Source organism: Varroa destructor, unplaced genomic scaffold (genome assembly GCF_002443255.2).
Source record: "Varroa destructor unplaced genomic scaffold, Vdes_3.0 BEIS01000005.1, whole genome shotgun sequence".
Taxonomy (NCBI): domain Eukaryota; kingdom Metazoa; phylum Arthropoda; class Arachnida; order Mesostigmata; family Varroidae; genus Varroa; species Varroa destructor.
Window position 1 is genome coordinate 41,191,882 of NW_019211458.1, and position 26,888 is coordinate 41,218,769.

Genomic DNA, 26,888 nt, shown 5'->3' on the forward strand with positions numbered 1-26,888 from the left:
TCCAGCAGAAATCATCAGCATCAGCGCACTACTAGTAATGATCATCATAACAAAGACATGTTGCGCTGACGTTGATGATAGGATAGGGCCAAAATAGGGGTGCTGTACCGGTACCCCTCTTCTTGACGGTTATTAGTCGCTTCTCGTGACTGTGCCTCGACCAGACGTCATGCATTGGATCAGTGAATTCTGGGTCAGTGTAAGCTACGCTAAGTCGTGGTACAAAAGCCCCTTAGCCCTAGGACACTTTCAGGCATTTCTGTGGCGGTTCTGGAAGAAGGCCCCTTCATTTCTAACTCCCTGCCTTCCTACAACCTAAATAACGAGGTCGAAAGAAGCCCACCAGTAAAGGCAGGAAGCGCGTACAAACGCTTGCGGGCATCAGCCAGTAGCAATAGTGGTTACAGGGAAGCGAGTAGTTCAGCGGGAGCATAATGGACAAATGGCTTTTTCATCATTAATTAAGGTGATTCTTTTCCTGTGTGTCACCATGGCGGACAACTGGGAGGGTGCACGCAGCTGCATTAAAAGGGTGACGACAGTATTGAGAGAAGGAGCGTCGGTTGACGAGAAAGAGAATTTTTAAAATTTGCTTTGGCCTGGTCGTGGCTGCGGTGGTCATTGTTGTTTCGTTGTACACACACACACCAACCTCCGCAAAGAGTCACAGAGACGGATATTTTGAAGGTGATTGAGAAAGCATCAACGTGTAAGTAAACCGTGCGCTCGGCAGAGATATCGATCTGTCACACAGTCGCCGCGTTCTTAGCTCAAAAATAGTGTCTAGATTCAAGGATCTTAATTATAACGCGCGCTTGACGAAAGCGTAGCAACGTGAAGAACAGAGTCCGAGTCCAAGTGAGTGACCTCGATGCCTTTGTCGTTGTGGCCTGACTTAATTCGCAACTGAAAATGATGGGTTTGACCAGCCATCATCAGCTATCGGCGACCGTCTATTTCAGTTCTAATGCTAGATAGTACGGATAAACACTTTTATGTTTTGTTGACATAAAGAGACATTTGACCGACATATATTTTCGATGGTGTTCAAGTTTGATGGGCACAATGCACAATACAATTACTCTATTAGGCTTCTTTATCCTATAATGTTTGAATCACGTATCATATTAAATGGAATATGATAACAGTCGAACACTTCTTTTTAATATGATGAGGAAAAGTTCATCAAATGCCCAACCCAAGGGTCTCGTTGTACTCGAACGTTTCCGATATTACATGTTAGAAAACAAACATGGTTGCTAATAAAAACAACCTATTAATTCGAGTTTACATCTGTTTGCTTCAAAATTGAGTAGTATTCATTTGCATTAACGCTGGCATATTCCGTAAATGCCAAAAAAATGCAAGCTGTCGGTTTTGCTTAGTACGTAAACGATCCACAAGTCGTTTGTCGGTTTCATTGGTCTTTAATGAAATATGATTGTTAGGAAGTTATTGTTGTCACCGTGGCGTAAGGCTGTGTCGAATTTTACGTCTAGTATTGTCATTAAGCACTGCTTCACACGGTTATGTCTCCATACTAGACGAACCCGGACTCGAACTTGAGTAGGTAAACAGGACACACAGACATACAAAAATATATATATATATATTGGTAACTTATAAGCATGAAGTTCGATTGGTGCTAGCAGTGCTAAGCGGCGACACCGTGACTGCCAAATAACGAACTCGTTAAAGTCGTAGGCGTTTCCGAAATGCCGCTGTCCTTGTTGGATCGAACGCCGTAACCCTATCGACAGCCTGCATCGCTAGGTACTGGGACACTTATGTTTTTGCGTTGTTTTGTTCACTACGGGAATAATTAGCAGATAAGCAAAGGTCTATTCAGTGTACTTTAAATCTATGCTAAACTCTTTATAAGAGCAAAGGCCACATGCGTTTCTTTCGCTTTGATAAGCCTGTGTCGCTTCAACGACTTGTTAACTTAAGGTTCATTATTATTATGACGTTACGGAAATGCTGAACATTAGTCCTCGTTTTCAAGCACAGTTTGTCTAGGACAAAACGACAAGGCAAATAATTGATAGGTATGGTAACTGTACCAGCTGTGCTTATGTTGGTGGTCGGTATAGATCAAACGTGACTCCTTATGCCTAATTAAAAAACACAATATTGTAAGCATGAAATACTTTCTAGAACATGACGATTATGTCTCAACGGGATAAACAACATGGCAAACGTTTTACCGAAAAATCCCATAAACTAAATACTAAAAAAGCGATTTCAGATACCACGCATATGGGTTTTTCGTCATTTTACTTTTCCACAAATAGTAAAAACATTTTTCTAGTTACGCATCATACCAAACAAAGCAATTATGTCAAATTTCAAGCTCTTCAAAACCTACCCACAACGTCCTTGTTAGCATTAAATAATAAATCAATGCAACGAGAATGACGACGAGATTGCAGCCGCCACAAATTTCAGTATCTGATGTTATGACCCATAAAAATACACTAGTAATATCAGATTCGGTCGCATAGATTGCTTTCGTAGATAGATAGATAGAATGTTAGAAAACTTTCGAGCAGTTCATCTTATTGCAGTCTAGAACATTCATTCCCTGACTATGTGTACGCGGCCATCAAAGAAATTTAATAGTTCAATGAGCGTATCGAACGTTCATATCTACCGACCACGGTCGCTGCCACCTCTTACGCCAAAGAACTTGGTCGTAATAGCCTGTGGAAGCGATAAATCTTTTTGACCTTCTGCATGGACGCTCCTTAGGTCGGCCCCACTTGCATCTTAGCGCCGTAGCTGAACGTGCAGCCTCGTATGGCTTTTTCTTGCTCAGTGCGTTAGCGGCGTCTCTCGATACGCCGAAAACTTTTCTCTCAAAAGACGGTGTACGGGCGCGTGAATGAATACATACATTCACGTCTCAGAAGCCGAACCGTTCGTTTAGATGTATGTCTGTCTGTGTGTTCGAATACTGCGGTCGAGTACAAGTTGGAATGAGAAGTAACTTTTCTTTTGCACAAATTGCCACAAAACGTAGCAGAGAAGGATGCAAAAAATAACTAGATAATAAATGAGCTTTACTTCCTTACCCGAAGGAAAACCATAATTATTAATGAGTCTGCTATTGGATAAACTATTTAAATAACGACACCACAAAACTAAATGTTACAACTCTTCCCATGTCCTTCCAAGGAAAAGCTCTTAAGGCGATTTCGCTATAGGAGATAACGTAGACATCTGTTGATTTTTAGCAGTGCAATAAGCGATACACTCATAACGATGTATTGTACGTGTACTGTTACGGAGGTTTACTGCTATTGCTATTTTGCTACTGCTATTGCTTATTTTAAACGTGGCGTAAACAATTAATAATATGTATTATACCCGTACAATTGCTATAAATTTACGGCTAATTTAACTAAATAGAGCTGATGATCTAAATGATAAATGTAAGGAAAAATAATACTAGTAATTTTCAGCGCCGTGTCGGTCAATATATAACTATAACATAAGTAACGACACCTCATGTGTGAAACTACTCGGTCGATTCTATAAAGTCAGACCTTACCCTTAGATCTTTGGGTGAGACTTCGTCGCCTCGCTACAAGAAATAATGAACTAAAAAAATCTCAACAAGCTCAATAGAAAGCTGCATTGAAAGCACATACGCCGAATAATCGTTCTCTTAATTGCAAGTCGAAGATTTGGTACGCACCGACACGCACGCGTATGTACCCCCCACTTGTTATTTCGTTTCCACATAACTGAACTGCGGTATCTGTAGTCATGTGTCGCTATATGGCTATGAAAGTCCTGTATTCCGGTCCTGTCATTGGGCAATTCGACTTTCCCTTTTACACGTGCAACGCTCTATCACTATTTTATCCCTAGCCCATTAGCTGATTTTACTGGCTTAACTTCTGCCACTCGTTTTACTACTACAAAGAGAGCAGATCGCTTCCTTCACCTCGAGCAACTTACTACGTTTCGGGGAAAACAGATGGAGCCATCATCCCTCTAACCTCAGTCTTAACCTTAGGCTCCATTTCATTCCGCACTCATTCCGAAGATAGGCGTTGCTGGCAGAGACGGTTTTAAACTTTGGCCTAAGCGTAGTAGAACAGAATGGAGAGAATGCTAAAAAGCCACTGCATTCGAAGAGTAATCGTCAACAATTATCTCTAACGAAAAAGCAATCCGTTTTGCTCGGCTATTTCAAGAAGCAGTTTCCGACGAAACTCCTGAACAAATTTTTCGGGTTACCAAGATTGGAGTGCCGTTTATAGGTTTTCATGTGGAAACTTACTGCTCAGATGGGCTAGTGATGAGGATAAAAAGGTGGGCATGGTCTCAGTAGAGTGGATTGTGCAATTTAAAGTTGGTACGTAGTGAGCATTGATCTGCAGACATCAAGTACCATTGCGCATACATAGTCATGTTTGATCTAATGTTACAACCGAGGAACTATTTCTAAGTCTACGAATAGCTTCGAAGAATCTTAATAAAATGATAACAGCAAAAGTTGATGAGGATCTTATAGTAACTTTGGCTATTGCTCCTGCGTTAACTTCTGCGAGCTAACTGTTAGAAGCGGCTCGAAGAAATGTATCCAAAATACTGGGTTTGCTATACACCTCGTGGTTGTACGAAGCGCAAGTCGGACATCCCAGACAAATAAACCACAAAAAATTGTCACTGCCGACTTATGTACGGCACAACATAACGAGTCCATTTAGATTCAAAGAGATCGGTAGATACAACAATGCATGTTTACTCGACCTTGCGAACCTTCATCGTAATACACCGTTATTCCATTTTTATTTAGCATTATGCTTCGCTTCTTCTTTAAAGGCGAACAAAGCTCCTTACGTGTATGCGATATTTAGTCTCTTCCAATCAATGTTCGACCAGTTTAATTCAGTACCCTTTGAGCACATTCAGGATCTTTGATGGTCCTAAATGAACCCGATGGGGTCTTTAAGAGCTCTGCTTTGAAGTTCTCGTTACGCATGTAACATCCGAAGCTTGTAAACGATTATCCCTGGATGAAGTTGTAGCTTTATCGAGAAGCTTGCTGAAGGGGCATTACATAATGAATTTTTCAGGGAGTCAGGCGCCGATTTGCCTGCCGTGTGGAGTTAAATAAGACCCTGGCAGTGTTTTGTGGATGAAACAGTATTCGCTATTTACACGAGTTCCTGCCTTTATGAATAAGGTCTATACATCTAGGTCTGTACATCAGCTATTCAATATCACTGATCTACTGAGCTTTAAAACGAAACATTATATTAAGTATCTCTCTGTATAACGAGTAAAATGTTTACACAGGTCCTATTTATCTGCTCTTTTCGCTTTAGTTTGAATACTTATACTAGACAGTTGCTACTAATCTAGAATCGCTGTTTTATCCGTTGGAGCTACTGAAATGCATTTCTTCCAAAAATCGTTGGCCGTTACGTACGGTTTTCATCGGTTAGCGAACACAGTCGACTGGAACTACTTTCGTATCAATTCAATCCACGACCCCCCGCCAAATTTCTATGGAGACCAATTGACTAGTCGATTGTCAGTGTTTTTGTTGCTATGAAACGACCAAAGATTAAGACTCTACTTTGCTTCTTCCATTTAAATTTTTTCTTTGAAGTGCTTCGTAGCCTTCGGGCTCTAAAATCTTTTAGAAACCTCAAATTATAAACATTTACTGAGTAATCTCTAATCTGTTTCTTAACCCACTTGCCGTCTCACTGGTATGTTCCACCTATCGGTATAACCTTTAGAGGCTACGGTAATTTTAATCAACACGTTATTTTTCAAATGTTCCTAAGGAGTATTAGGTGCAAAAAAAGTTTATATAAGGTTAATAAGTACAAACCTTTTAGTTAAACCGTAAACAATCGAGTACGAGACAATAATATCGTAAACTAGGTGTAAATAAAGCTCTACGCATAAAACTATCGCATACAAATTTTACGTTCCATTCTGCTAATCCTTTACTCGAATCGTAACAAACAGTAAACGATGTAAACTTAGCGTGGCAGCCATGAAGCGACCCAATGATACCCGTTTAACTATTATATAGGACGAGCTGGCAGAGCGTTCCATCGCAAAACGTGCCGCGTCACACAAGAGTTCTGGCTGGCACGTATTATCGTTTTAGCCCTCAAATGTACTATAGGTACACAGCATTGACTCAAAAAGGAACGGTCTTGCCAAAAACCAACACTCAATATTTTCATGATTCCTACAATCGAACAGCTTTCGTACAGTCTTCATTGCTTCTGTACTCCTGAAACGACGACGGTGTAAGACGCCGCTACTAGTGATTTGTTGATAATGCCCTTACTTTTTCGATCCCCTAAGTTAGCTTACGTAAATCTATATTCACTGGGTATAAGCATAGCGATACACCAAAGTCGCAACTGCTCCGTAGTTCGCTGACCGCGTAGAGGGTGAATGGGCGACCGGATGGCGCGGCTTAGCTAGCAGAGTCTTCCCTAGTCATTCGGCGCTTTCGACTGAGGCTCGTTTGTGGCCTTTTTCTTGTCTTGCGGTGGCGTTGAGCGCCGTCGAACAACGGATATGGCCGATGAGGCGTGACAGAGACTCTAATAAAAACAATGTAAACGTGTTTCCTTAGCGTCTTCGCACAACTACCGATCGACACAGGTCGCTAAGGCAACGTATGCTGTCGTGGCTGTCACCATGAATGTCGTCAGAGGCCAAATAACCAGAAACGAGCAGGATGGCAGGACGGGCATATATGGGGCAGCGAATACTTGTAGCCTACGAGTCTGCAATCGGTGGTCGATGGCTGATTCCTTAAAGGAACATTGGCGGTCCCCGGGAAAGGAAACCAAAAGTGCAACGATTCATGTGTGGGAGAGTTATTGAACATTCGACAAACGGCACGCCGATAAATGAGAGCGTGCATAAGTACCTGTCTGTAATACGATGACTAAGCAACGTTTGGGGGAAAGGCACACGACACAGGCTGTACCGATAGTGACGGTCACAACCATTAATGCCTTCGTCACGATCGAGTTGAGCAAGTGCGTGTGTACGAGCATGTGTAAACGAGGTTACGCACCGTTGCACGAGGAGTCACACGTGCGGAAAACGAAAAAAAAACAAGGCCAGGGAGACTGATGTCATGTGGCGGCAAAGACGGAATAGAAGCGAATAGGGAATATCGGGGCATGCGAGGGACAGGTAACAACCAGCGAAGTAGACGGGGGCAGTAATAACAGCGATGCAAATCGAAGCCGACTAAGTTGTTGAAAAAGAGGAGTAGACAGAGGGCCATAAAGAAGCAGGGTATAGTGGGCTAATGTAGGCCTTCCTTATCATTCGCCATCGTTTCATTTGGTAACAATGTACATGCAACGTGTGTGATCATTGACAGTTTAGATCCAGACACAGTGTCTCACCCAACGAAGCACTAGAATGACTGGAGCATTTTCTTTTGCTTGTTTTAATGGTGTCATTCGTATCCACGATGCGGATGTCGGCTACAGATTTTGGTGTAACTATCATCCGCTACGTTTTCTCCCTTCGTCGATCAATGGGTGATGCTGTAGAAACTGCGAAAATGAGAACGAACCAGAAGGTAAATAGCAGAGCAGAAAGGTATCGTTAGAAGTAGAAGGGCTTCTGCATTCGATATGAATAGGACCCTGTAGAGGCTTGCGATACGTGACCTGTTTGAATGCCAACTACAATGTTTACCAGCGAAGAGGAAAGTCCGACGGGTGTATTCGATGAAAAGAACTTGCCAGAATATCTAACGGAATAGCGATATAGACAGAAAACATTGCAAGCTGTAATAATGGAACTTTGCTAAAATTGCTTCACTGCGAACACACGGAATCTTATTTTAGAGTCCACTAAAAGGGGAAGCAAAAGTTTTTTCATTTACGCGAAAATACTTAACTGTCCATCTATCAATCTAGTTACTTTACCACTAACGGAAGTCTTACCGCTAGCTGCTACTAGTTGAAGATCCATCATTCAGGATGGATCATATTAATATCGCATTATAAACATTACAATGCTTAGCGCAGACCGTAAATAGGCATATGCGTGCTCATACAGATGCGTAAGCTCTAAACATGTATTTCCTCAAACACGTGATTAGCCCATCATATGACTATATTTATAGGTAACTAAGCTATAAATTTGTTTAGCAGCATCCGTCTAGCAGCAGTTTGGAAAATTATATATTATTTTTCATACTTTACAAAAGTGCCAGCTATTTCGTTAGCTGTATGGTTTTTACTCTATTTTCTTGGTAACAAATCTTGCAAGAATACCCCTTTGAGATCAGTAAGGAATACGTGATCAAAAAGGCTGCTACATTGCCAATTTAATAACCCATTTCATAGTCGACCCTATTTAACTTTGCCTAAATCACTCTGTAATATAAACTTTCAATATATCACATTTAAAAATGTTATATTACCAAACTGTGTTTCGCTCACGTTTTCCATTGCCATTTACCTCGCCCCTTGCTTCACTAGTAATAACGGAGGAGACCCGTTCCTCCAAAACTCGCTCGTCTCTTTGAAAACTCTGTGACGTCCTTTTTTCTCGAAACGCCCATCTTTTGTGAACTAAATGATTGCAGCATTATCAAGCAATAGGCATACTACCTTAATAACTTTCCTCGCTTTCCCCCGAAACCCAGGCTTTTTCAGCAAGTTGTCAGCAAAGTCATGAGTGTCCATATACACTGTGGCGGACGATGAATAAGGTCATCCGGCCAACAAGCCCTTTAATGATAAGAAGAACTTTTAATGAATCTTGGTCCACATGTCGTAACATCGTCCTCGTCGGTCTTGATGTTTCGCCTAGGCCAGAGATGAAGATCAACAACATTGCAAGAACCGTCGCGACGATCGTCAGCTATTTTATGATACAGTGTGGCCTCGGCTACTTGCTGTACCATAGTCGCCTGTCGTGCTTTACCCGTAAGGTTGCCGAACCTTAAGGACTCTGTAAGAAGTGCCACCTCTTTTTGTCTCTAAGCACATAGCTGTCGTGTGTTCTCTCTTTGGTATACTAGTATTTATTACTATTTTGAAGATCACAATCTAAACTTAACCTAAACGATTTTGAAGCGAGTAAACTCAAAGCAGGCAACTGAAACTGACTGTTTGGTATTTAGCGATATAGAGTAGCTGACGTGTTCAGGACTAATGTGTCGGTAAAGATCTGGTACAGGGCCAAACGGGTTGTGTTACTGATTAGGTTTTTAAAATTAATTTGTGATTTATAAGTAAGTTATAGCAACTATTGGCTTCTGGTAAGATGACTCGTATCTACAGATATCAGTCACAACACTTTTACTCTACGCTGGAACCGTTAGCCCTGCTCAGTCATTGCCCGTTTGGTCCTGATTGCTTCTGGCAATCGCAAAATGGCGTGACTACATTTGCTATTCAAGCTTTTGTTAGGAAGCGTAGCATAGGACCTAAGGAACTCGTATTTAGGAAGCCAACATATTCCGAGTTATTTTACTACTATAGGCGTGGTAGTAGCACCGCACCTTTCCACTGTACCACAGGGATCGCATCAGGTTAACATGAAAAAATTTGGCTAATATGTAATTATGTCCTATTTACAAATCCAATCAAAATTTCAGTGCCTCTGTTGTATTACTAAGACAGATAATTAACAAGGTGGGTAAGATGATCGATTGTTTGCTTAGCACATTGACCTACCAAGACCATTTGTCTTGCGTGTTCCTTTCCTGTCGAACTGCCCCAGTGTACGCTAACGATTGTAGACACTGTCGAGGATCAAAACATACTTTAGATATGAGTGTCTCAAAGTTCAACCAATCTGCATAAGTTCCTAAGTTGGACAAATGACGGCCTTACGGCACTGCGGACTTATAACAGCTAGAACATCTATGCGCCATCTACTGCGTCAGTTCGTTGCTTCTTTAGTACAATTTCAAACATTGCATAACCGGATAAAACTTCATACTACGGGATAAAGCTAACTAACTGCTCCAGTCTGTGGTCAGGGCTTATTACCTTCTTCAGCGGTAATTAATTTATTTCACCATCTGAATTGGAAGATTTTTTGTCATATAAGATAATGATGTACATGCTAATATGTGTGACTATTTGTAAGCTATGAAAAGGTACGCGCAAAACAATTCATGAAGCTGGCTTCATGAAATACGCTAAAGCAGAAATTTTCATAGTAGAATGCGCATGATCTAAAAAAAAACATATTTCAATTATCTCGTCCCGTATGTACGTTCTACATACGCACATATGATTGATTGAACTTGTTAACATGACCAAAACTCACCATAACGGCATGTATTTTACAACATACATGCCGTTTTTATGCATATTTTATCTAAATCGAAACAAATTTTATAGTTTTCATTTTTGGTCAAGTACGTTAGAAAATCTTTATTGCAAGGGCGTCGTAATACCAACCTGCAGCGTTGTTGTATGCGTTTTCTTTCCTGTATGCACTCGCAGACACCGCTCCATAAATTACACACAGATAAAAGTTTACCATATTGTGGGAGTATGCGTATCTCATATCTTCCAATTGCATTGAATCTATAAATCGTCACTTCAGATATCTGCAAATACAACAGTATCAGTTAGCTAGTATATCTTATTACATATTCCAATTCAGATTTCGATAGATGGCCAAGGTTCGGCCTTCCACCTTCTGTGATATGAGGTAGGCAGAAGTGGGAGGACATCCCTCGAAAGCAGGTTCCATCCAAACAATCATTGGACTAGCTTTTGTTACTTTGGGTAGTAGGCACGTTTGGGAGCTGTATGGTACAGAGCTCTGTCTGTTCCTGATGGCTAGTGAAGGAGGAATCGATAGCCGGCACTAACTAAGATGCCGGTTATATCAGCGGGTTGGCCTTAGGATACATCTGGGCAACCTTAACACAAAGTACTAGCTCACTTACGTTGATGACGCAGGAAATAGCCCGAAGAAGCTTTGCTTTGCAGCGGTTCACTCTGCCTTTGAGAGGGGCTTGGCGAGAGTGTGCTAAGGATAAAGCGGTCAGGAGAAACTGTTAGAACTTACATTACATAGAGATGAAAAAATCGTGAAGGATGCTTGCAGCGTGCTACTGGTGACTTATGGAATTGGCGTGAATACATTTCAAAGGTTATTGTCTGCTTCTCTAGTAAGCAGCTGAGCAATGAAATGCTTGCATACGAGCCAAATTAGCACGCGATGTTTGAAGGCTTTGGGTAAACAAATATAATTTTTTTTATCCGAATTTTTTTTAGAGGTTTTGGATTACAAAGAATAACTTCCATGTCTCAAAAATAGTGGTCAGCGACTTTGTGGACCAATTATAAATTGATTTTTATTGATGTTAACTTCTGTTGGGTCTTCAAATAGGATTGAACAAAAATTATATCACTTCTTCAACCAAACGGATATTGTACACACAAGAAAGATCTAGAGTATTTTATTATTTCATTATTATATATGTCATGACGAAGTACATGATAGAACGGATACTGCGAATAAAAATTAACCGCCTTCTTCGCCTGACAAGTAGATAATTATACATGGAACAGCTTAACCTAACAGGGCCGTCTTAAAACAAATACATAGTTAGCCGTATTTGGTTCTGTACGTTTGCATCGAACAGGTGCGTTTATATTAAGATGGTTGTTTAGACGGGACGCAATATTTCCACGGCAAGAAAAACGTTTTTTCCGGTTCATGCCAGCTGTACGTTAACATCGTAGACAAACTAAATGTTACTCGTGCCATATTCGAGGCATATTCTTCTCGGCTGTCGACCAGAAGCTACCAAGCTAATGTGTTTTCTCATTAGCTCCATTTATTTGAAATGGTCGTCTTTAATTTTCGTTTCAACGAGTGTAACAATAACCAACAATCTGGCCGTCTTTTGACATAGTTTTCGTATTGTGGTGGCGCCCTGTGCCGGCTATAAACAACGTAAATAAATACTGATCTTTTGGTAAAGTTTAAAATATATTAACCAGCTAAAATAGCAAAAATGCATAAACAATACAATTCTGTGATGCTGTGCCTCGAAGGACTTCGAAACCGTTTTCGAATACGCATGAGTAGAATATCTATACTCACACCCAATGCGCGGTGATTGATGACAATACGCGTGCCTTTGAGCGTCCCTAAACGTACATGCGCCTTCAGAAAGGTTTATTGGTTGTTAGTTTCTGTGTTCAGTTCAGCAGGATCTTTACCTTATAAATGATGATATATGGACTATTTAAAAGTTGTAAATATTATGTGTGACATTTAGTGGTCATTATTAAAGATTATTTAGAAATATGGCCGTTATAGATATATCACAAGCGTCTTCTACAAAGGGGAGGTTTATAACAAATTTTCATTGTCGTGTGGCAAGTATAATCGTATAACTTTTAAGTGTAGCACGTCATACTTACCACAAATATTGAAATTAACTTTACAAAGACATTAGAGCTCACATTATCAGGCTGCATATAGCAGTTGCCCATTTTCTTATACCATGAAACTATCCAAAATTCAACAATTTGCTTGCTCAAATCTATTTTACAGCTGAACTTTGAACCCTTTGCTTTTACGTGTCATTAACCTGCTTCTGAAAACTCTAGTCAAGTGTTTTTTTCATGACAAAATAGCATTGGACGAACGCATTCCGAGCTGACAGACGCCTTGAATTCAGTGGCTAAAGAAAGTCAAGAGAGCAGTGTCTAACTATTGCTTCAAAATAAGTAACTTGTAAGTTATTCCCATTGTATACCGTATGGACTAAAGTATAAATCGGCCGCAATTAATCAGAAATATAATAGCTAACAGCCATTTTTTTCAAGTATGTTGCACTTTACGGACGCCAGGTAACACAGGTTTAGATAAACGTAGCTACTTCCTAGCAAACGTATGTTAGAGAGAGTACTTTTCAGTCTCCATTTTATGCAATATCTAGTCTATTACCACAAAAGACAGAGTATTTATATTAAAAAAGAATACCAGATACGCCTCTGCCACTAGTTTTTATAGTGGTATAGGTACTGATCTAGTACATGTCTCGGTTACACTAGGTAATGATCAACTCACACTGATCAAAGATACCAATACTGTGGGCCTTTGGAAATCAAGCAGGTTTCAAGTCACCGCTTCGAGTTCCGCTTGAGGCCCAGGTCTCATGTATGTGCGCTCGGCATCCACCTTATCCAGCAATGGGTTCGGAAGTCCTGAGGGTTCAATATGCAGTCTGGCCTACAAAAATCAATCCTCCTCTCAAGCGTGGAACATCCTTCACGGGTCTCAAAATGTGCTCGTATGTTCGCATTACATACTACTCTGAGAATAAGACTTTAAGCAAGGTAAGATAAAAGAACACAAAAAGGTTTCTAAAATGTGCAGCCTATTTTTCAATGACATTGGCCTAAACGGCATACTTCCATGAAGTTTGAAACTGTTTTATTAGCGCAGAGTGGACTACCGGGGATACACACGTATATACTCCATATACGCATATAGATGATTCAATTCCGTTCTGTGCGTGTCCTTGAAAGCTCTGCAACTTTACTATGGAAAACGCTAGGTCAAAGGCGATTGTCGTTTGTATTAGTAGTAATAGTAGTAAATATAATAATATGGTTGATTCACGGGAAAGGAAGAAGTAAACGATGCACTAAGATAGTTCTTATATATATATATATATATATATATAGTGCCTTCTTACTTTACGGCGTAATCTGGCTATTTTGACGACTCCATGTAACAATGTTCTCGATCAATTCGTGCGTTGAGACGCTATCTTAGAAGTGGGGTCTTTTCTATTCCATATCAATCATCATATATATTACTAACTCCCTTAACATCACTTGCGTAGGCAGACCTGCCTTCCTAAAGCTATGTTTTTGTAAGAAGAACAAGAGTGTGTCGAAAGCCGGGCGTTTATCCATCAGAGGCTTTTATGGGTAACAAGCAACCGAGAAATAGTTGACGATTGTATAACTTGAGAATGCGGGACCATGCTACTACGATCGATGTTCAAGCGTCTTCAGTGAAGATACTGCCCTAGTATTGATTCTTTGCAGCAAGGCTCTGGATTGTGACAGCAGTACAAAAAGTGCAAAAAATTGTCCCAGGACCACGGTAGTTTTACGGCAAAGCGTCACCCATAATACCATCTATCTATAATGATGTTATTCGGATTTTTTTCCGATCTAAGGGCGTGCGTTGCATATGCTTCTGATAAACTCTTTTTGAAAAGGAAGGAAGATAACATATATCAGTCATTACATACATAACGAGAAAAATAGAAAATGAAGCTAAGTCTTAGGTTTATTCATTAGGCTTGCTTAATTTGGGAGAAGAATCCTCCCAAACGGAACATTAACTGACTTATCTGGTGTAGCCAATTTTTTTTAATTATTATTAGTAAAAAAAAATATAGTTATTTGTGCTTCGTTTTTCAACATTAACTTAAGTTTCTTTTCACTTGATTAGAAAATGAACAGTTATGTCGAACCCTCCTGCTGAACATACTGTACAATATCGGATAATTGCTATGCACTACAAGAAATAGATATAGCGAAATATTTAAGCTTTATAGCCTGTAAACCACAAATCAGGGAATAAAATCAGGACTGAGTGAACTATTCCTTGTTTGTAACCGTGCGGTAAACTATGTGAGCCCTGTCTAACAAGGAACCAGGCAACGCTGGAACGAAGCAAATTGAGCACATAAATGATTGGTCGGTTAAGCTTGGTGTATCATAGACGTAATAGGTTTCATACAGCTGAAAATAACGTTCCCTATCGACTTCGTACCTACGTAATTTCCTTCAGCACGAACTATCCAAGACGGGAAAACATGAGGGCCAGATTCATCAAAAACTTAATGTTAACTCCTAACACGTACCAGCTTAAAGGACCTTCGTTTCCTTTTTTGTGAACAACGCAAATGCCTCCTCTATTCTGTGCTGGCCTGAATAAGCTTGAAATGTCAAGGAATACTTATTTTTAGCTTGGGAGCATCATACAATGTTTAAGCTTAAATGTACAGGCTACTAATAACTGTACATCGATATGTCTTCAATGATGGAAGGTTGCAGCAATCTGTTCGAAATAATCGAAAAATATTTCTTGGGTTTAGCAAGAAGCTCGTATCTTTGCACGATTTGAAAAGTCAATAGCTGGCACCACTTGTTTCTAACGGCATGCATAAGGCTATGCAAGATACCGTTGATCAGGTGCTGCCCTTCGTACATAGCATTCTGTCGGCAACTAGCTAGATATCGATGGTCCTATAAATTTACCAGTCGTTCATGAGTCACATGTTAAGGAAAATAACTATTTAATCATTGTTTGGCAATACGTATTATTCATCATTTCCTATTATGCTTGTAACTCGTTCACAGTACAGCACGGGCCAGACGCTGTACAGGCATCTAGATGATCATGGCTTTCGTGAAAAGTAGCTTTGAACCAGGCCCGTGCAAGTTTTAATAATATGTCCATATAATAAAAATGAAAGCTGTAAAATTTAATGCAATGTTTACCCCACTGTCGAATATCAATCTATGAACAGTATAATTGCACCATATTGGAAAACTGCGAGCATCCATAGTTCACCATGCGTTGACAACAAGGTGTTCACTATAAATAAGCTGCAGTACCGATACTAACGCCCTCATTAAAACGTATTCAAGCTCACATTGATTGAGGTTAGAGAAAGAACAATGAAACCATGTATATGGGCGGATTTTACGATGCTAAAGGATACTCTGCAACTCTAGGCCTGAAAGGTTGCGCTGGCCAAGAGAAGCCTGGCCTGCCAACCAAACCTTGAAGTTTAGACCACCAACTTTTCTTTCTTCTTCTGCGAGAAGAAAGCGTGATCCGCGGCAGTGGAAAGTTTTTTTCCCTATCTTTTATTTTCGCCGGCAGTTTTGCCCGGGCGCGTCCGTGGTCAAGGATCGCAGCACACGCTTGTCGCGTGAGTGTCTTGGCGTTTGGTGCTTGAGAACGAAAGGGTTCAGAGGGAAAAACCGAAGCGACAAGAAACGGTTGCCACCAGAGACAAGGTAATATGTGGACTCGTAAAGTCCCCATAATCTTTACACACGGCACTTGTGTTCACAAAGCGACAAGTTTCCCCCGAAAATGGGGAAGATATCGAAGCTTTTACGCATCATTGTTTTTCATAGGTCTATAAAATACAAGTTTTGTGGTCGAATACAAGTATAATAAGTAACCAAGGTTTGCTCGTTTTTTGTTTACTGTGTTCACGAAGGGTAGAGCTAGTGTTTTTGTACAAGCGACGCAAGCAGGCAACACATGCGAGGCTAAAAAAAAAATTGGTCTATTCTCAAAAAATGTTTTGCTACCAGAAGCGAAATTAGCCGGAACGTCGTCTACCAAGTTGTTCTTAAGCCGTTAGCGTGGGCTCCGCATTTAAAACAAAAAGTGCCTAGGTGAGTAACATAGAATTGCCCTATTGTAAAGATTTACAAAAAATTATTAGAAAATAGTCTGAAAGAATCAAGATAGGTATTTAGCTTCTAATACCTTATTCTAGAATAGCTTACTAACAGTCTATTACCGAATCTACCAGTTCAACCATTGAATTATAGCAAGTATATGTAAGTATATGTAAACTATTTGGAATCCTCCATTTTTTTTAGGCAATTTATGTAACAATCCCTAAGCATTATGGCGCAGATAAGCGCCATCTGTAATTTCTTTTTCGGACAATTACCCTTACCATTAGCCTCTATCTAGCGTACTTGTATAGATCGAAAGAGTCCAGGATGGTAATGTATGTCTATTCTACTTCATAAAACAGTCTTAGCCTTCGAGCGCTATATCCGCTAGGGCAAAGGGTGACGAAAGCCAAGGTTATAATCGAGATCCTCTCTAATGACCCTGACTTCAAGCTTAAATGGGTACAACCACTGCAGGATATAGCTACGTCAATCGCCGAGTGTATGGTCCAAATGTGAGGGCCGTTCATTCTTTAAATTAGCGGCAGAACGGAAGAGACTCTTCAGTTACGGTTATAGGCTTGGGACGATGCGAAGGCCTCGACCGTTTCTTCGATTTGCGTCTCAATTCCTCACATTGTCTGAGCAACACGAATGACCAAACCAATGTGTCAAAGACGCGTGTTCATGCATAGTCTCACGCATAAAGCGGGAGGGAGCGAAGGCAGCATGGGGTTTCTACTTGAAACTTTTACTAAGAATATTCATATGTCGATGACGGGGCACAGAAACGACAAGGATGGGAACTAGTTGTAGGCATTATGAGAGATCTTGAAATCTACCCCTAGCAGGTGTTACAGGAGAGCGGAGGAACAGAAGCCACACTCATATCGACCTTCTCCTCTGTCTTCAGTTTCATTGGGATACCCTCATGACCAAACATATATTTCCATCACTTGGTTATCGACACTTCAGCAGAGGCTTCAAATAGCTCGTACATTAAATGCGAGAAATCCTAGTCACCTCACATGTTATTTTCCTCCTGCTTGGTCTGCCTTATCACCCTAAAGTCCTACGTGCTTTAAATTAAGCCCTTGTTACGTTCTTATCTTACGAACGTCGATACGTCGACGCGATCTGAATAACACGAGACAGCTTGCGACAGTAGGGTCGGCTTCTTGCCCCACTGATGCACCCTACAAACATTACTCTGCTATTTTGACATCCTGGTGTTGCTGGCTTACCTATTCTTGCCATCAGGGCGTCAAGAAACTGCCGATTTCCCCGCGTGTATAAATAATACGCTAGCCGCTGTTAGTCATGTAATAATGGCAATAATTTCTAAAAATACTCTGCCAGTTTCACTAATAACTGTTAACTGTGTTAGTGAAGTTGCGTCTGAAGTTGCGTACTAGAAATGGCAATGTTGTCAGTGTAATGAATATTAGAGATACTAGTTATGGATCTGGAGCATTGTGTTATCGTCTTCGTTGTTGTTTGTTACAACCTATATGTCACCTATCATTTGCCTGTTCAGCTACTATGATGAATGGTGATGAATAATTTGCAGATACGTTTTCTAAAATGATCATCGTGATTACCGCTACGTATACTTCTGTTTTTGATAATGTATAGGCCCTTTAAGTGTCTCGTGTGTGCTGCTTCTTTTGTTATTACAACACTCGTCATATTTATCCATTGTCGATCCACATTCTAATATAAGTAACCAACATATCATTGTAGATAGCCCAAGTTTCTCTATGAACACTTTAGAGGTAGTTTAAACAGTAACGTCTAGCGCTTTACAAAACACCGATTTGCGGCAAGTAAGCCTCGAATAATTTATATTTGAAAGCTTTATTTGTACTCAGCACACTCAGCCGGCAAGGACAGGAGTCTAAACGAAGAGCCTTCTACAGACCAAAAATCATAGTCTATAGTGCCAGCTTTATCTTCGCTTTACACTATGTTGGAAATTTTTTTTTTTTTTAACCAAAAACGGTCTAAAACCTGCTTTCTATAAGTTGAGATTTTGTTAAAGCAATAACTAAAGGCCCTCGAACAGCTTAACAGTATTAATCATTCTCATTTTCTAGAAATATGTTTAAAGTAAGCCAGTACCGCCGTGCAGCGTTCCTTTGATCATACAGACTAATGAAACTACGATGCAGATTTTTTTTGTTTGAGCAGATATTGATTGACGTAGGTAAACAACAGGTCTATATCTATTTTTGCACAACACAACAGTTACCTTGTGAAAATTGGAATGCTTTTAAAAAAATAAGTTGTATTAGTACCACCGATGATATGGATTCCTTTCACTTTCAGACGTCAAAAGTGCGAGCAGCAATCTACAGTCGCTGTAAATAATCAAGGATATAAGAATATCACTTTCTATGCGGTTACAAGGGACAAATGTACTGGCTTCGACCCTGTTATGTTCCCGTAAGGTTTGCAAACCTCTCCTAAAATTTCTCAACAAATAAAATTTCATTAGAGACCTTACCCACACGATTAACAAACACCTTCATGAAAATAAGTATAGTGATATGCAGGATGCAGTATGTTTTTTTCTTTTCGCATGCAAAATGTTAACATCGTGCATCTATGCTGTACTGCTGATATAGACTATACAGTGTCGATACGCTGCGGACTGGAGCTTAGTTCCAGCACCGATCTCACATTACTTGTTGGATCTTCATTATACGCGATCGGGCATGCGGGTTCGCTCGTTGTGGGTCTCTTTAGTCACTTCATTCTGCACTGGTGCGCAGGAATAGTGCAGACATGAGTGAAAACAAGGCTAGTTTAGAGAAAATCGTTTGTGGACAGGTATTTTTGACAGGAGTGAATTTATGTCGTCTGAAACAAGGGGTGCGCACCGTGTAAGGAAAAATGTAAGGATTCTAATATTAAGGTATGAGGTCCCCGTCGTATGTGACATATCAACCTCTCCCGGATCGTTCTAACAGCATTTTGATAGCTCTTTTTTTGCTATTCAATGCACTTATCTGAAGTCAAACGTTTTCTAATCCAAATAAATAAGTGATGAGAACTTTATACAGCAAAGAAGTCCCTAATGGTACTTATTTATACTCAAACAAGTTTTTCCTCAATTGCTCTTATCTCGATGACTGTACAAAGTCGTACGAGACTCAAGCAATGGTCTCACGACTCACCAGGGAGGTACAATACAACCTAGTACATAACAGTAGAAAAATACTAAATAAAAGAGTAATAATAATTATTATTTATAGTAGGACTAGCATAGTTTCTATTCAACAGAAGCCGACCGGTCAACGGATAAAAGAATTCAGAAGATGCAATTTTGTTGAAAGCAAAACGTATTTTGTAATGTCAGTGTGCGGACCAAAACATAATTTCGTATGAACTTTAATTAAATATCCATATGACAACAAACGCATCTTTACACCCATGAAAAGTAGGCATTTTTAGGTCTTTATTTTCACTGCTTGTGGGCGAATAATTTTCGTAGACCGACTAATAAAGTTCAAAAGCAGAAAGTGAGAATTGAAGTGAAGAACCTAAAGAATCTCTTCATCTTTACTTCAAAGTCTATCCAGAACACGCTTCAGCCATGTTTCTTCATGTTCAGTATGCAGTAGCAGCATATTGCCCAGCACTTTTAAGTTTCATTGTAAGATTACCACTTGACAAAGACATAAGCTACTACAATGTCCTGATGTCTCACTATACGATCAATCACAGATTATGTTGCTGATCTGTTAGCCTTGACCTTAAATATTTACTTGAATTAGTTACCTGAAGTTTTTGATTGGATACTCAGGATACGATCCGTGGTCTGAAAGCTTGCTGTAATTAGGTTTTTTCTTTGAGTTTCATCTATCGAAATCACATCAACTCTCGCTTAGGAGGCTTTTTTACAACCTAAATAAATAAGCTTAAATTCATTCTATATTATTTTCAGTTTAGGTTATACAGGACAATTATCCTAAGGCACTTGCCAAACAAATTTCGGATAGGTGAATTGCATGCGTTTGAGCCAGTTTCAGCACGGGATAGGTAGTAAACTCAATGTAAGTGTAGAAACTTACTTTTTAATACTAAACTAGCTAAATCGAAGTTCAAAATGTGTCTACCAGATCTCCTCGTAGAGCCACTATTGGCTATCTAGGCACTATGAACGGTTCGAGGAGTGAAAATCAGCTGCAACAGTATACGCACCGTTTTCCAAGGGCAACAACAATGACACCTGTGAATCTATCGGATAATAAATTTTTCGAAATATGATGTCGTTTGCGACGATATAGTTCAATGCAAAGCGTTAAAAACAAATTACTCATGTTAACGTAGCAAATAAAAACACTATAGAATCTTTAACTCAATCCCAGCGAAAGCTCTATCAAGCACAGCTTCGTTCGAAGAAAAAACTTGGATATACTACAGAGCGTCTCATAGTTGGATGATAAGTATGTTTTCTTGATTTGCTTTGCAAAGCAGTGTTAATTGGCAGTCTGTTTTATACCAGCCCGAAATCCAGTGGTCATAGCCCACGTTACGTTCGTCTAGATAAGCCCCACATAACTTCATTTAACAACCTTTGCAAAACGCGATCTATGATCTATTCTGTTGTGGACCATTTAATTCTGAGACAGACATAGCTAGCGGCAAATGAATGATCCATGCTGCTGACAGTATTTCTACTACTAATGAAAACAATTTCGTTTCGACATCGAACTCTCTATCATTATACAATAGATCGATTGGGTCTCGAACCAATTATGGGTTATTGATTTGAATAAATCATCCAGAGTAACTTGCTATCGGTTCGTGTGGCAACTGGCTACAGCAAACAGAATCGGATAATATCCTTTTATTGAGTTACCTAGAAGATGGGAAAATCATGTAGTTTCTTATCTGGGTCGCGTTATCCAATACGTATTGGTCACGCGTGAGATGGCTTTGCATATTAAGCATTACTGCACTATGAGATGCAAGTATATTCCCTTTGTGTCAGCATCTGAGCATATATCAATAGAACAGCTAACTAAAAATAAGCACGTTTTGCTGACTCGTACGTACATTTAATAAGTTCTAACAGTTGCAACTGTCTACACCAAGACGTAGCCATACCTTTAACTCACTGATATATACAATCAGTTCCTTGATTTTTGATGAATAGAATGCTAACACGGCACAAACGCTTCTAGTAAACATGGACGAGGCCAGAAACAGCAGACTAGGACTCTGAATCTGATCATTTTCGCCAATAATAGCGCTAAAACTGTACATATTGGATTTGTTTCCACGGCTTTCGTATTATGAATAATTTATCGGTAGTCGCCCGCCATGGTTACGTGTACGGAACACATCTTATATATGTATGCATGTATGATAAAGATTAATATCAGCACTCTGACGTGAAGATAGTACACCCGTATCGGTGTGATGAGATGAAGTCGTCGGAATTTTTTGTCACTCACCGATTTTTGGAAATGATTTAACTTCGCATAGTCCCTAATTTAGAATTCTGAGAAAACCCCCAGCAGCCTGCGGCACCGTGAGCCTCGCCTGTAAAACGGCCGACATCATGACATTTGTTTTCTACTTGTTTTAGAAGCTCTTTTTCATGTATCACGAGATTTGACACTATCAGAACGCTCCTTTGCGATCGCATCGCTCTGTCACGCAGTTCTGCTGCTTGTTTCTTTCGTCACGCGATGGCCGTTCTGTTGCGACTACTACGCCGATCTGAGTGCAGAAGTTCGTGCAAAGAGACCAAGCGTGAAATAGAAGACGTATTGATGTGACCCGTCTAAGCAATTGGTAACAACCTGCTTCGCACCGAACAGCTACATAATCGTTTGTGATGCCTTTGGAACGCCTTCTTCTGTTGGTTGGTGGCTTTTGTTGACATAGGACAACCACAGCGAACGGCTCGACAACCTCTCTCGTGTTACCGAATAAATAGTGTTTCCCTTAATACGCGGCGTAGGATATTTTCCTTAGACATAGACATTGCCTTGTACACAGTGAACCGTATGACACGAAATGTATTACCCTTTCAATAATCTAAATATTTTAAGCGTCGCAATTGCGCAAATTGCAAAGCGCGTTCATCGCGTGTCATACGACATCTAGTTGAAAAAGCGGAAAACTGCAACAGCTTGTTCGATCGTGTACGGAAACGCTGACCGTTTCCCGAAATTTGCAATACTCGCACAGAGAAGCCCATTTCAGACCCTCTCGACTACCCAGGCTTTATGTATAGATTTTTTGTGGGCTTTATTTCTAACAACAAAATAATAATATTCAACGAATATGATAGCCTTAGAATTAGAGTGGTATCAAGGGCTATATCCGCTGTTTATGAAACTAATAGTATTGTTCAATGTGATGCGGTAAAGAATAAGAAGAATAATCTTACAGTTTTAAACTCTTTCTGCTAACAACTAATACCTCCTCTTCGAAGATATATATCCCTTTCGATGTAGTAGATCTCGTGCAGAGAAACTGCAAAACGTAGATGTGCTCAGTAATTTTTCCGTGTGTCGTGCTATTAACGGAGCTCTTACGTACCAATATCTTGGTCAATCAAATAGCTAGACAAGCTATAATATGCGAAATAATAACCTAATCCATTAAAAGACCTTAAGCATTAGAATAATGCTTTTTTTTCTTGAAAAATTAAGACGCATTGTGTATAGCTAGCAGGGCATAAAAGCGGTCGTAATTATTTGACAGCTTCTCTAGGATGCGTCGTCATACTTACAGGCTGCGGCGCTGCAAGATTTAACAATGGCCATTGAGACAAACAACTCACAGTTGCTTTCGGTTTCCTTTTATTGCATCGTTGACCATCGGATCTGTTGTCATTCGGGTCAATGAATTAGATGTCTCTACGATCTTCTGATCCGAAATATGCACAATGGTGAAATGCTGTTTTCGGATGCAATTCTGTTCTGGAGTGCAAATTATTGCTACGTATCTAATCACCATGGTTGGACAGTATGTTTCAACGCTAGGCATCATTGATAATACCTGTAAATCAGTGAATGGATCGAATTTAGCAGTCTGTTCTTTATCAGACGTTTGTTAGCATCCGACTATGTGTCCGTCAGCTAACCATTATCTCCAATCCATTATCTGAAGGTTAAAACTTGAATAGCATTATCACACAAACGCATGCAGCCACATACGAACTGATAATCTTGCTGAATATCATCTCCTTATCACTATCCCTTCTGTTTCGCCGAGGCTTACCTGTTCAAGGTCGAGCCAAACGCAATAGACCTTGACTCGTACCACATCACTGACATAGGGGAAAAAACTTTATAGAATCTTAATGAGGCAAATAATTTGGCCTGACTAAAAAAAGCAGCAACTGTCTAATAAGGAGCAAAATCTATAGTTAAACATTTGTGTTCTCTTACCAACTTACATTCTCTTAACAACTTACGCTCACGGAATAGTCAAACTGAACTTCGTTCGTCGGACTCCGACCGCCCCAAAGCAGCTTAAGTACCAAATTTAGTCGCTATAGAACCGTAATTAAAATTCCCTTACAAGCAGTGACACGCTACGTTACACTGAGAAGGAAGTAACTGCTTAAGTGGGCCGCGAGATTAAAATACAGCTCGACCCGTTGCCCAAACTTTCTAGTCTTTACCTCCTTTACCTGGGCAACATTGTGTGATCGATACGTCTGAGCAAATATCCAAACTCGATATGAAAAAGCAATAATCATATTCTGTAACTATTCAAGTTTATTTGATATAATCACTGTTTCGTTGCAGCCGTCACGAAACATTCAGGAGGTCGACGGAAATCAAATTGATAGTAGGTATCGTGCTGATGCGCTCTGTAGCTTTAACAAACAGGTGTGTACGGTTGTTATGAAGGTATTGCCGAGCTGAGCTTACTTCTGCGATATGAGTTCTATGAGAAGCAATAAGAACTGTAAGTTAAGGTGCATAAAGCGCTATGATACACAAAGTTAAATCTAACTTACTTATATATAAGCTCAAATGTGTTATAACAAAAAAATGTTTTTGTACTAACTATACCTACTTTCTTCTGTCGAAGATTTCGTCGCCCAAGCCACTGCATAATAATAATTATAATAAGCCTAAGGTTGGTAATGCTTTAGCTCTGTATATTGTGCATATGTAGAAGAATATAAGCCAGTGGGTTAGTGGGAAATAAACTACCTTCGATTCGTGAGAGTCTTTTCGAGGAAGACATACCCATGAAATTGTTTGCGTTTATAGTTATAATAAATACTATCCATAATCGTTACTAACAAAATCCAGTCAATAAACCTGATACGGCCTATACACGCATCGCATGTTATAATTCCTTATACGTACCAATTAATGCAATACATCGTTAAAATAGCTAGGAAATGCTAAAGTTAAATGAGTTGATGAAAGTTAGTAAACCTTCGTATATTTACAATAATATATCGCCATATTGAACTGGCCAGTGAGCCTCAATTGGACAAAAAACTTGCCATTCAGGAGATCGTTCTCTGATAGGTGCATCTATCATTTTGAGCTGTCATCTTATGACTATTCCACGAATGTCTAAAGCATTGTCACCGGGTAAAATACTCCTTGACTTGGGAATGATCGTTTCCGATTCCGTACTACTTGATAGATCAATATGTGTAAGGCGCCATTGCAACCAGAACAGGTAGAAATGTTAGGGAAACAGGAGCGACATTATCCGAACTCGAATTAGGGACATCAGGTAACTCGTCTGTTTATGAGGCAAAAATCTCTTACTAGGTACAATATGTCATAAATAAGAAAGCTCATAATAAAAAATCCCACGAAAAATACTATCTGCTAAAAATTAGATAGATGCTTACGACCCCCCCCCCCCCCACATTTTTCTTTATGAGCTATATGACTGGAAGTTGAAGCTCATGATAGGCCCATTTGTATCAAAATAATTCCCCTGATTTGGACGGCAGACAAAGTTGATGTAGCGTGAACAAGAATCGAATCGGCACGAACCCCCCTCACTGGCCACACTTACACATTATGGTGTCGAGGACGTTTCGCTCTTTGGTCGCTTAAAGATACGTACCATTATTATCGAATTAATTTGGGCGAAAAATGATTAGCGAACGTATTTTAGGATCAAATATATAAATTGGCCTTTAGGAAAAACGGAAGTACTTTGTGGAGTTTGTTGTTTACAAATCTTACTGTATAAATTTTTCCGCCAGTCTGAAAATTAATATTAAAGCCCCCAAATATTAAGCCTGGGATCAATGTTAGGTGTCTTTCTTGTAACACTTCTTGCTGGTTTAATTTCTTCCTCAAAACAAGCTCGTTGGACAGCTAGAAAAAAGCGTTTAATAGTATACATCAATGGTCTTTGTGGATGTAATTAACTCTAAATTTGCGAGCGAGCGGTGATCTTTTCAGAAAAACATCTCTAACCTTGATGAGATTTCCATCAAGCAAAAGCCGTCAATGAGTCCACGCATAAACTATCTGTGTTATCATTTTAGCTTGATGCCAGCGTCTTACTGGCCATCCCTAAGGAATCACGTAAATAATGGAGCATTTCCTCCCAGGCAAATCTCACATTTCCTTATGCATATATATATATATATTTGTCGGGAGACATACAGGAGCAGCGAGGCCAAACGTTATAGCACGATTCAACAATAATCCTATGTACTTTCATCGCTATCGTTCTGTAAGGATGAGATGTCGCTAGGATGAGTTGCATTTGTGCTGGTACGGATGTTAGCACCGTTCCCAGTGCTTACCTCAATTCGCGCGGATCTACCATTGGAGAAATGATCAATTGCAGTATAGACGAACCTGGGTCCCTACAACCGAATAACAAAACGTAAGTAAATAAAACATATACTTTAACTTCTTAACGCGACAGGTAATAGTGTTAGGAACAGTCGAGTAACTTAATTTTTTATAGCATTATCACCAAAATACTTAGAAGCTAAAATATCTTTGGTTTGCACTCAAAAAATATGTAGTACAACAATATATAACTGACATAATATATACAATATAAAAACGAAAATAGATTGTTTGCACAGAGAAGTTCATACGCGGTAGTAACTTACGCTAAGTACGTTCTGTAAGGATAGAGCTTAAGCCATCTGCTCTGAAATATGACATTCAATACAATTAATAACTTAAATATCAATGTTTGCATGAACCTTTGATTGCACATATGGATCCATCTAAGCTTTGATACTGCTCGAATTGTTTGGACTAAATTTGGAAATCATAATTGCAAATTAGAAGACACAAGAGCTAAACATCATCAACGTAGTACCTATTCACGTAGGGTCAAGTCAACGCCTGCTGAACTTCCGTATATATGTACTTCCCTTATATATAAGTTAGCTTAGGGATGTATGAACAGCATTCAGATCACACAATGGCGTATAATAAATGGATACCT

The 26,888-nt window shown here is 39.7% G+C and overlaps 1 long non-coding RNA gene across 1 annotated transcript; it reads left to right on the forward strand.

Moving 5' to 3' along the window:
- The first annotated feature begins 611 nt into the window (after positions 1–611).
- Positions 612–24,779, forward strand: LOC147755702 (uncharacterized). Its single transcript, XR_015328828.1, has 3 exons — positions 612–709; positions 13,123–13,346; positions 18,786–24,779. It is a non-coding gene; the product is annotated as an uncharacterized LOC147755702 (long non-coding RNA).
- The last annotated feature ends 2,109 nt before the right edge of the window (positions 24,780–26,888 follow it).